Source organism: Lycium barbarum, chromosome 3 (genome assembly GCF_019175385.1).
Source record: "Lycium barbarum isolate Lr01 chromosome 3, ASM1917538v2, whole genome shotgun sequence".
Classification (NCBI taxonomy): Eukaryota; Viridiplantae; Streptophyta; class Magnoliopsida; order Solanales; family Solanaceae; genus Lycium; species Lycium barbarum.
In genome coordinates this window covers 77,235,345-77,248,034 of record NC_083339.1, presented here as the reverse complement: position 1 = coordinate 77,248,034, position 12,690 = coordinate 77,235,345, and positions in this window count along the sequence as shown.

Sequence of the window (12,690 nt, the reverse complement as noted above, 5' to 3'; positions counted from 1 at the left end):
CTACAACAACATAAATAACATACTAAATACAACAAATCCATTTCCATTTCAATCCCTACATCTCACGGCCATATTCCTATATTTCCAACTTCCACCAAATTCTTTCAACTTTCATTTCCAATATAATTTCTACCATAACCGCAACTAGAATACAACACAAAAATTCAACTCATTATATCAATACATCAACACACACACACGACCACTTTCAAACAAACACACCCACTTTGCAAACTTACATATTTTCATAAACTCTACTCATTTCTACATACTACAACATAAACCAAACTTCATAACATAAGAAAATGAATTGATTCTTACCTTTTCTTCAAGTTCTTCACTTGCCACCAAAACTACTTTCTTGCCAAAATAATTATATCACTTTGTAGAGAATCTTGCACTTAGTAATAATTCCAAAAGAGATGGATTTTTGAACCAAAGGATTGAGCTCCAAGAATTTTTTTTCTTTTTTTTCTTTTTTTTTTCTCTCTTGGCTGTAGGCCTTTCTTTTTTTTCTCAATTGTTCTTGAAGTTTCTTGCAACTTGAAGACTTATCCTCTCTTTTCTATATTTATCACATAATATTACACTTGGGCTTGGGCATCTTTAACTTGTTCCATGGCCGGCCACTTCTCCAATTTGGGCCTTTGTTTTTCATTTTTTTTAGCCCAATTGGCTATAGATTTTATTTTGTACTTCACGGAACAAATTTCCAAAATTCCAATTTTACCCTCGACCTTCCTCAGTATTTCCGCACCAATGTTTCCATAACCGACACGTTCACACTAAGTAAAGTCCAAATACGGCCTTATTCGCTACAAGTCAAAATTATCTCGAATTTTTCCGAATATGTGAAAATGCAGGATATAACATGAACATAGCGTCCATAAAGAAAAGGATGTCAGTACGAACAATGTACTGAGTATGTAAGGCATATATGATAGCATAATAAGGAAATATAAAAAGCATAAGAAGAAAAGATAACTGTAACTGCTTGCCTCTGGAGGAGGAATGTTATATCCCGCATTTTTGTACATGCGGATAATTCAAGACAATTGCGGGAAGTTAAGAGCAAGGTTATATTTTTTATCTTTTTAAGCACACAAGTTGGTTGTGAGAGTTATGGATGCGGAAATAGTGAGGAAGGTTAAGGGCAAAATTGAAAATTTGGAAAATGGTTTCATGAATTACAAAAACATTTACCACAAGTAAGTGGGCTTGGAAAATTAAAAAAAAAAAAAAAAAAAGAGGCCCAAGTGTGTGTGTGTGGCCGGCCATGCTCCATGGCCCAAGGCTTGTGGAGTTAAATTGATCAAGTAATAAATAGACAAAAGGGCCTTTTATTCATCATAAATTCAAGAACAAGAAAACCAAAAACTTGGAGAACAAAGAGGCCCATTCGGCCATGTCCATGGAAAATCAAGCTCTTCAATCTTGATCCAAAAAATTATTTTCTTGTGGTATTCCTACTAATTCAAGGGTCCTCTACAACGTGGTGTAATTGTTTCGGAAGATAGGTTGCTCGTTTCATCGATTCCGCATCTTGGTCAAGTGAAGAAGTTGAAGAGGAAAGGTAAGATTTAATCCCTTTTTATATGTTATGAAGGGTTCATTTACATTGTAGCATGTAGGAATGGATAGAATTCATGAAAAATATGGGGGTTTGCATGACATGGCCGTGTGTATGTAGGTATGGTGTAGGCAAGATGAATTCATTTTGTGTAGTATTCTAGTTGTGGTTATTGTGGACTCTACATTGGAAATGAAAGTTTGATGAGTTTAGTTGAAGTTGTGGGAGTTGGAAGGTGGCCGAATATTATGTGTGTGTGTGAGAGATATGAACTAAGTTTTATGTGCCAATCTAGTTGTTGTTGACATGTATTCTATGATGCAAATGTGAATATGATGATTCTAGTGAAGTTGTAATTGTGGTTACGTTGTTGTAGGAAGTTTGTGAATTTATTGTAGATTTATGTAATTATGGAAATGAAATTGTTAGGGTGCAAATTGTGATTGTTGTAAATGAAATTGGAAGATAAAAATGTGTTGTGAATGTTTATGTCGAAGATTGGAGGTTTTGGGTGGATTATGGTTTTGATGGAACTTTTGTATATTTTGTAGAATAATGTGAAATGCTTTCGAATTGTATTTGAATGGTCTTGAATTAGTAAATGAATATGAAAACGTTGACATTAGTTTGAAAGTGCGAAGTTGGAGTAGAAGTTGTTGCATTATGTAGAAAGGAAGACTATTTATGTTAGAATGTGTTTTGTAGTGATTGTTGATGTTGTTGGTATTGCTGTGGGTGTTGTTGTTGATATTTTTGGCCGAGTTGGATTCTCGGGGATGGCGCATTTACAGGGGAAATGCTGCCGAAATTTCTGTAGGCAAATGTTAATTCGAGATTGAACTTCTAAAGGCTCTAATTAATGTTTGGTAAATGTGACCAATTGTAGATTTTGGAAGAGTTTGGAACTTGAATTTGGAGTAGCGTAAGAGGTGGAAAAGGTATGTAAAGCTTTACCTTTCCTTCTTTGGCATGTCTTAGACATTTTAGGTTATGATACGAGTCTCGGGGAAAACTCTGTTCCTAGAAATCTGAGCCTAATTTTGGTCCCTATTCATTCAATGGAATTGAATTAAATACTTTATGCTTTGATAGGAAAATAGTTTAAATGTCCGTAACTTTCACAAATGGAACCGGGTTGTCCTTCAACTTTTGTGGATGACTTCATATGTCTAATATTCGTAATTTATGTATGCCCTCTCGACTTGACCCGAGGTGGGCCCACAACTTCCGAGACTTTCTTGTATTGTTCTATTTGACTTATTTCCGTGCGACAATTAAAGAAAATCTTTGGTTATTGTTCCGACTACTAAACGATAGATGTTTTAACTATTCCATTGAGTCCTACGATATATTTCGACATATACAAACAAGCTCAAAAGGCTTTGCTTTGACATAATTCATTATAACATCCGAAAGGTACGTACTACGATTACCGTCTGATTTCTTTCCTAAATGACCTATCGTTCGATTATTCCATCGATTCTTGATTTGTGTGCATTTAGTTTCTCACTACTCTGCTCGTGCATATGTTATGCTTTCCTTCGCCGAGTCCCGGGACGGTATGTTTCGTGTGTATGGCTCGCCGGGTTCCCCGCTTGAGGGCCGGGTGCCATATATATATATATATATATATTCCGAAGTTAGATGTGTTATGGCGTTATGGTGAGTTTATGGTTCGCCGAACCACATATGATGTGATACTATGATATGATATTATGATGTGTGTCGGAGATTACAGAGCAAAATTTCTGGAGTTAGATGTGTGTGGCGCCGAGGGCAGGGCGGTGCCACGTTTTCCCCGGGTTCCGCAAGGGACCGAATACCATTCTTAGCATGCATGGTCTGTGTTTCCAGTAAATTATTTTGATTACTTTGTATTTCGTGCTTAATTTATGTACTCATTCTTTGCACTATTTATTCTGTTTGTGATTTTGTTCATATTATTCCATGCTTTACATACTCAGTACATATTTCGTACTGACCCCCTCTTCTTCGGGGGCTGCGTTTCATGCCCGTAGGTACAAAGGCTCGTTTTGCTGATCCACCCGCTTAGGACGCCTACTCAGCTATCTTGGAGTGCTCCCTTGTCCGGAGCCCATATTTTGGTACAAACTCTTCCGTTGTATATCTTTGTGTATATTCAGGGGTACGGCGGGGCCCTGTCCCGTCATATGGTTCTGTTATATTCGTTAAAGGCCTGTAGACATATTTGTGGGTCATGGGTCGTGTTTGTTTGGTTTTGTCTGTGATCTGTGCCTTAAGCGGCCCTGTTTGCTATTATGGCCGAAATGGCCCATATGTTTGCATATGTATGTATATTCAGGCGATGTGTATCCCGCCATCCTACGGGCTTTGGTATGATGTTTCTGATCCACGTGGCCGCTTAAGACGACGTCTGTTCTTAGTATCTGTGTAAATTAACGTATGCTAAATGTGAATAAGTCTTTGGTATGTCGATTTGATATGTGAATGTGTATGAGTGTCCAACTAGAGCACCAGTCACGGTCCACGGGGTTGGGTCGTGACAAAAGTGGTATCAGAGCGGTTGGTCCTCGGAATGTCTGCAGGCCGTGTCTAGTAGAGTCTTGTTTATCGGTGTGTGGTGCACCACATCTATAAACAAGAGGCTACAGGACATTTAGGATGTTACCCTTCCTTCTATCTTAGATCGTGCGATAGAGTTGTATTATTAGGATGGTTCCTTTCTAACGAATTGTTACGTTTTCAGCGATGCCTCAGAGAAAAGCCAAAGGCGCCCAGAAGGGCAAGTCAGTGGTAGTTAGAGAGACCAGCGAGGTCCAGAGAGTTAACTACCAGGGCCCGTACCCAGCCTTTACTTGAGGATATGCCCCCGTCAGCCGGTTCTGTTACACCGCCATTACCAGAGGAGATTGGAGCAGCAGCAGCTGCTGATCAGGGAGCGACTCTACCGCTAGCTCTCGGGGTTCCAGTGCCCGAGCCCCCAGCTCCACAGCCAGGGGCGGAGGATAGGGCCGTGAGAGAGGCGGTCCCGGAGGCACCACCAGACGCGGACACAGGTATATTATTAGTCTTTTCTTGAAATATTTATGTATTGACAGGTCTAGACTCTAATTTGTGGTATACTTTCCTTTCCGAGATACTAATAGAGTTGGGATAAAACCTGAATTGATAGAATCGTGTGAAGTAGTTATTTATACGAATGAAAAGTGAGTAGTAAGGATTTAAAAGGCTAACTCGGTAGTCACATAATCAGAAAAATAAAAGACCCTCTCTAGATCGGAGTGGGGCCCGCTACGAGAACTCTCCGGAAATCGTTAAGACCCCGACCTGCCCTAAATTATGTGAAAAAGGTCGTGCGGGGAAGTGGGTGCAATTATACCGGCATTAACGTACCGAAATGCACTAAAGGTTCTAGGTTAAGCGTGCTAGGGCCAGAGCAATACTGGGATGGGTGACCACCTGGGAAGTATACTAAAAATTTCACAAGTGTAGGTATGAGAGCCAAATGGGAACTTGCGGTAACCTAAAGAAAAATTAGAATATGTGGGGTAACTAGAAACCTTATAGAGGTTACGTAGGCTGGGGCGGGCTAGACTGGTGAAAAAGGAGAAAGTGCAACACAGTTTGGGAACCGGAGTAAACTTAAAAAAACCGGTTGGAAATGTTTGTAAGCGAAGCATTGGTAAACGTATATGTATGTGTATAACCTTTCACTGGTGACTGTATTGATCGAGGGCTAACTCCCAACAACTAGTGTTGCGATGTACAGAAGACATTAACTGAACGGGATCCAAGAGACAAGCGATAGGTAGGGTACAGATGTTATGACATAAACGAATGCCGATTTCACTACAAGTTAAGGTCGGAAAATTCTAACACGACGATATTTGGAAAAGAAAGTGAGTGGGTGAGTGGGTGAAAGGCAAGGAGATCAAAACGTCGCAAGGAATGAAAAGTAAGAAACATGACTAACCAAAGCCTTCAAAAGAGCCGACAAGCAAAGTATGAAATTATTTGCGTAGAAATTTGAAGGGCAAGTCTGTAAATGGGCGAGAATGTGATAGTATACGACAAAAGAAGAATAGACCTGAGGGAGTTTAACGGTAAAAATAGGACAAGCGTATGGCAGTACAAAGGATAATTAAATAAGTGGCGATAATAAGCCGATTACTTGCTAAGGGAGTAACTGGAAATGGTTATGCGCCGAAAAGCTAATAACACTGTTAGTCGCTGAGGACAGGGGAGTGTCAAAATGGGTAAGCATCGAAAATAGATGTTCTTATAAGTACACCGATTAAACCGAAAGCAAGAATGTATCAGCAAAAAGATAGGCATGATAGACTCCGCAATGGAGGAACCACAATTGTAAGAAGACCGCGGAAAGCGATAGTGGCTTAAAGGAGCATAGACGTATACAGACCCTCTTAATAAAGGGGGGGAGACCATACTAGGCCCAAAAAAAAAATGAACCATGACAATGCAAGCCCCAGAAAAGAAAACCTATTAGCTCGGGGCCAGAGTTCAGGATATGTTGGCATATCGTAAAGTTTACGAGAATATGTAAAGGATGAATTAACAAAAGTGCGCCATGAGGGAAAATATAGGGAGAAAATATGGAAGGCACCCGGAAAGGACGACAAATATGAGTAGGGACAACCCGAAACAACATTATGTGAGATTTGGTATGGCAAGAAGTACAAGTTACCAACCAGTTAGTTCGATGTCGACGGAATCAAATTAACCGACCCAAACACAGTCTAGCAGGTAATTGATAAAAAGGACCATTGAAGAACGGTTGCTGATAGCCCAGAGTCGACCGGAAATCATACGTCGACACTTAAATTCCCAAGTTGGTAAGAGACTATTCCTGAGGACGTCATTATGGGAGATATAATGAGACTTGGTAGAAAAGAAAAGCCTAATTCGAGATATAGTAGATTTTATCAAATTGTTCGGGGTGTCAGTAAAGTCATCCATGAATCAAAATTATTACCGAATTAAAAACAGTACATCCAGCCTTCTATGTGCCTGTGCTTCGCAGTGTGTTGGCGGCCCTTCTCAGCGATAGAAAAGCTACCATATAGGGAATAGTCTGTGTCTATAACGGACGGTCAAGTGAGAAGGTTATATGACAAAGACGTAGTTTCGGTTAAAATATGGTGGCCAAATAACAATGAAGAGGAGACGATTTGGGAGACCGAAAGAAGGAATGAAAAGGAAGTACTTTTAATTGTTTTCCGCGCCACAGGCAATCCAAGTTTCTAAGATCGAAATGTTAAATGATCATATGCGACGATTATAGAAGAGACCTCCCCGAAATATTATAATACACCATGAGGCCAGTTCAACATTTGAGGACGAATGTTCTAAAGGGGCGGAGGATGTTATATCCCGCATTTTTGTACATGCAGATAATTCAAGACGATTGCGGGAAGTTAAGAGCAAGGTTATATTTTTGATCTTGTTAAGCACACAAGTTGGTTGTGAGAGTTATGGATGCGGAAATAGTGAGGAAGGTTAAGGGCAAAATTGGAAATTTGGAAAATGGTTTCATAAATTACAAAAAAATTTGCCACAAGTAAGTGGGCTTGGAAAATTAAAAAAAAAAAAAAAAAGAGGCCCAAGTAGGTGTGTGTGGCCGGCCATGCTCCATGGCCCAAGGCCCATGTGGAGTTAAATTGATCAAGTAATAAATAGACAAAAGGGCCTTTTATTCATCATAAATTCAAGACAATTCAAGAAAACCAAAAACTTGGAGAACAAAGAGGCCTATTCGGCCATGTCCATGGAAACTCAAGCTCTTCAATCTTGATCCAAAAAATTATTTTCTTGTGGTATTCCTACTAATTCAAGGGTCCTCTACAACGTGGTTTAATTGTTTCGGAAGGTAGGTTGCTCGTTCCATCGATTCCGCATCTTGGTCAAGTGAAGAAGTTGAAGAGGAAAGGTAAGATTTAATCCCTTTTTAGATGTTATGAAGGGTTCATTTACATTGTAGCATGTAGGAATGGATAGAATTCATGAAAAATATGGGGGTTTGCATGACATGGCCGTGTGTATGTAGGTATGGTGTAGGCAAGATGAATTCATTTTGTGTAGTATTCTAGTTGTGGTTATTGTGGACTCGACATTGAAAATGAATGTTTGATGAGTTTAGTTGAAGTTGTGGGAGTTGGAAGGTGGCCGAATATTATGTGTGTGTGTGAGAGATATGAACTAAGTTTTATGTGCCAATCTAGTTGTTGTTGACATGTATTTTATGATGCAAATGTGAATATGATGATTCTAGTGAAGTTGTAATTGTGGTTAAGTTGTTGTAGGAAGTTTGTGATTTTGTTGTAGATTTATGTAATTATGGAAATGAAATTGTTAGGGTGCAAATTGTGATTGTTGTAAATGAAATTGGAAGATAAAAATGTGTTGTGAATATTTATGTCGAAGATTGGAGGTTTTGGGTGGATTATGGTTTTGTTGGAACTTTTGTATATTTTGTAGAATAATGTGAAATGCTTTCGAATTGTATTTGAATGGTCTTGAATTAGTAAATGAATATGAAAACGTTGACATTAGTTTGAAAGTGTGAAGTTGGAGTAGAAGTTGTTGCATTATGTAGAAAGGAAGACTATTTATGTTAGAATGTGTTTTGTAGTGATTGTTGATGTTGTTAGTATTGCTGTGGGTGTTGTTGTTGATATTTTCGGCCGAGTTGGATTCTCGGGCATGGCGCATTTACAGGGGAAATGCTGCCGAAATTTCTGTAGGCAAATGTTAATTCGAGATTGAACTTCTAAAGGCTCTAATTAATGTTTGGTAAATGTGACCAATTGTAGATTTTGGAAGAGTTTGGAACTTGAATTTGGAGTAGCGTAAGAGGCGGAAAAGGTATGTAAAGCTTTACCTTTCCTTCTTTGGCATGTCTTAGACATTTTAGGTTAGGAAACGAGTCTCGGGGAAAACTCTGTTCCTTGAAATCTGAGCCTAATTTTGGTCCCTATTCATTAAATGGAATTGAATTAAATACTTTATGCTTTGATAGGAAAATAGTTTAAATGTTCGTAACTTTCACAAATGGAACCGTGTTGTCCTGCAACTTTTGTGGATGACTTCATAAGGTCTAAGATTCGTAATTATGTATGCCAACTGAATATTTTTGGCACCCGGAACCTTAAGGACCGGTGGTGCCCTTGGGATTTGATCCATATGAGCATGGAACTCTTTCGTGTTCTTCTCCATCTCCTTAGAGTTCTTATCCATCCAAGCGTCGATGTCTTTCATATACTGCAAGAGTTCGACCCTGAATGGGTCTACGAGGAGTTCTCGTTTCCGGAGCCATCTCCAGATCCTCTGGTTTGACCTTCCTCCGATCGGGCCTCTGTCGAAGTTATGTTTCCTGTCATTGGGACCAGGGTGCTCCTGTGGGTCACCTAATCCCAGAGTTGGGATTGCTAGCAATCTTCGACAAAGCCTACTGAATCCCTACCATAATGTTTTACCTCGGAAATTTCGTATGTGTTGTCTTGTGGATAGGCTAATGTGAGCTTAAGCTGATTATGAAATCCTTATGAGATTACGGGAAGTATTAGATAGCTTAAGTTTCATACCATAAGATTTCTAATTTATACGAATATGTGAAGTTTAGTATGTTGAAGGAAGTGAAATGTGAGTCGTGTTTGGAAAGGTTTCCGCTACAATTGAGTTAACGTTTATTTAGTAATATCCTGAAGGGCTGCTATAAGGCCTATTGTATGGTTAACGAAGTGTTATATAAGTGTCAAGAAGGTTCCACGAGGATTGGAAGTTAAATGAGCCGATAAGAACGAAAACCAGAATTTTTCTAGTTATACGGCCATATGTACGGACCGTATAAATTATACGGCTCGTATAATGGTCTGTAGGTTTGGTCCAGAAAAGGGTGCAGCCAGGTGGAAATATACGGCCTGATATACGGACCGTATAAATTATACGGCCCGTATAGTAGGCCGTATAAACTGGGTCGGGTCACATTTTATTTTATAAAGGACGGATGATACGCTCAAATTACACCTATTAGTGGCGTAAAGCAGACGTTGTCAAATATGGTAACCCAAACAAGGTTGGGGTCGAATCCCACGGGGAATATGGAGAGAGAAAAGGTACTAATTATTTATGTAACTAATCTCTAGAAACTTTAATTTTATTCTGAATAGTGTAAAGGAGAGGTTTGATTTGTATTCGCTATTTTGAAGTATTTGGAATTTGTTTGGATTGAAAGAACCAAAGTTGTGTCCCCGCTGTGATTAGATGTTATGCTATGGTATCAATATGATATATTTCTAATGGGTCGGGGTTTTGTTGTTATATCCCGATTTTCATAATACACGATTGCTTGTAAAGTTCAATTGGTGTGGAAATATTAGTGGAGATTAGGGATTAATTAACCATGATTATATTATTAAGTGGGGATTAATGATTAATTAAGCTAATTAGACCACTAAGCGGGCCCCACAACACATGGCGGAATTTGATTGGTGGTTAATTGAGTGGGACACATGTCAAAAGGGTGGACACGTGTCCCATGGAGGGGCTGCCTATATAAGTCTTTATAATGACTCATAAATCACCTTGCCATTTACAATTCATTCCAACCTCAATTTGAATTAGAGATAAACAAATTGAAAGAGAAGAGAGCTTTCATGCCATGGCAACTCACGGCCATGGCAGATTTGGAGCAACTCACGGCCAGCTGCTATGGTGAACAAAAAAAAATTATAATCTCCTAAGGTGTTTTACACGTCAAGAAGGCAGCCACCTAAGGGTGTCGAAGTGCGGGAAATGGAAGTGGTGCGAATTGAGCAAGTTATTATAGGATCTGTCCTAATCAATTCAAGGTAAGATTTCTTCATCTTGAAATGTAATTGGAGTTAAAGATGTTGTAATGGAGAGATTAATTTGTATTATATGGAATTGTTGAAAGATTAAAAGCATGGTCTTATTATGTTTTGTATGTTGTTGTTCGTGTAGTTGTTGTGTTGTCGTTGATATGGCTCTAATCTGGAAAAAAAAGAAGTGTATAACGTATCGTATACAAAGCGTATGTTGGTCTGTTTGGTGTATAATCTTAAATATTAGTGATTTGGATTGAAAAAAGGATAAAGAAAGGTTATTGGGTTGTTTGAGTTGTTTATGGGCTGGATCTTTAGGATTTGATATGAATATTTCTATTACTGCTGTTGTTGGTATTGTTGTGATAACAGGAGATTAATTGGAAGTTTGGGTTAGGCGAGTTATATAGGGGAAATGCTGCCCGATTTCCGTTAAATTCTTAACTAAAGAATGATTCCTATAAGCGATTGGTTGTAGATTTATAAGCTAGAAAGTATAGTTTACTAACGGTAGCGTTACTTTCATATTAAATAGGCTAAAGAGGTGACGAAGCGAACTTGGTTACGGTCAACCTATAACAGGTATATAAAGCTAACCCTTCCTTCTTTTTGGCACGATCTTTATGAAACAAGCAGACGACATATGTATAACTTCAAAGAAATTTCTATTCATAGAGATACTAGGATGGCTAATGTTCTTGATTTCCAGAAGCTATTTCATTGTGTCTTGATACATGTCTATGATTTCTGAAGTTCTATTTGATATGTTCCATCGTGACATTCGAAGGATACTTGATATGACTATTGTCTTGATTTCCAAATGATAGTTCGTTTGAATATTCCATTGAGTCTTAGATGTGATTTAGTTTGCATATGGTTGCTCACTACTCTGCTCATGCATGCCTCAATATATCTTTCACCGAGTCCCGGGCCGGGTATGTTTTCGTGCACAGTTTCACTGCATTGTTCACCGAGTCCCTCAGTAGAGGGCCGGGTACGGTATATATATATATATACATATATATATATATATATATATATATGATATGATGATGTGATTATGGCGCCAAGGATGACTTTATTCACCGAGTCCCATAATGGGCCGGGTATGATATATGATATTGATATGCATGATTTACATTTCATAAGACAAATGTATTGGTATTTTGAATGTCATACTCTTCTCCTGTGACCTCTATTTCAGTTATGATCCTCTTTACTGTATCACATGCTTTATATACTCTGTATATATTCCGTACTGACCCCCTTTCTTCGGGGGGCTGCGTTTCATGCCCGCAGGTACAGATACTCTATCTGGTGATCCTCCAGCTTAGGATTTCTACTCAGCTGTCTTGGAAAGCTCCATTGTTCCGGAGCCTAGACTTTTGGTACAAATCTTTCGATGTATATGTATATATGTTTATCCAGGGGTACGGCGGGGCCCTGTCCCGTCATATTTCACCATTGATACTCTTAGAGGTCTGTAGACATATGTGTGGGTTGTGTATAAGTTTGTTCAGCTGTGTCTATACGATGTGCTATGGATATTGATACGTTGTGGCAGCGTTGTCGGCTTGCGTATGATATTGATATGGTGCGACAGCCTTGTCGGCTTGCGTATGATATTGATATGTAGTGGCAGCCTTGTCGGCTTGCGTATCATAGTATGTTCTGATTAGTTGTGACTCTTCAGGAGACAGGTTATTTGAGTATGTATATATATGATGACGTTATGAACCTTTGGAGTTCTTATGCAAGTTTCCATATTGTTTCATAGATTCGGTTTGACTATACCTAACTGGTACGTATGTGAGTGTCCAGCTCGGGCACTAGTCATGGCCCATGGGGTTGGGTCGTGACAAAAGTGGTATCAGAGCAGTTCATCCTCGGAGTGTCTACAGACCGTGTCTAGTAGAGTCTTGTTTATCGGTGTGTTGTGCACCACATCTATAAACAGGAAGCTAGAGGACATTTAGGATGTTACTTTTCCTTCTTACTCTAGATCGTGCGATAGAGCCAAGAGATAGGAAATGATATCCCTTATATACTGACCTTTGATTTCAGCAGGAGAGTGGTGTCGACAAGAAAAGGTAAATGATGCTACTGGGAGTTACAGAGGTAAGATATTTCATCGAGGTTACGTTATCAGAAATTGTATATACAGAATGGAAAACTGGCCATCATCAAGGTAGGTTATTGAAGTATAGTAAGAAAATGGATTGAATGTATATATTGTTGATAAGTTCAAGGTGTGAACAGAAGAAGCTGAACGAATCA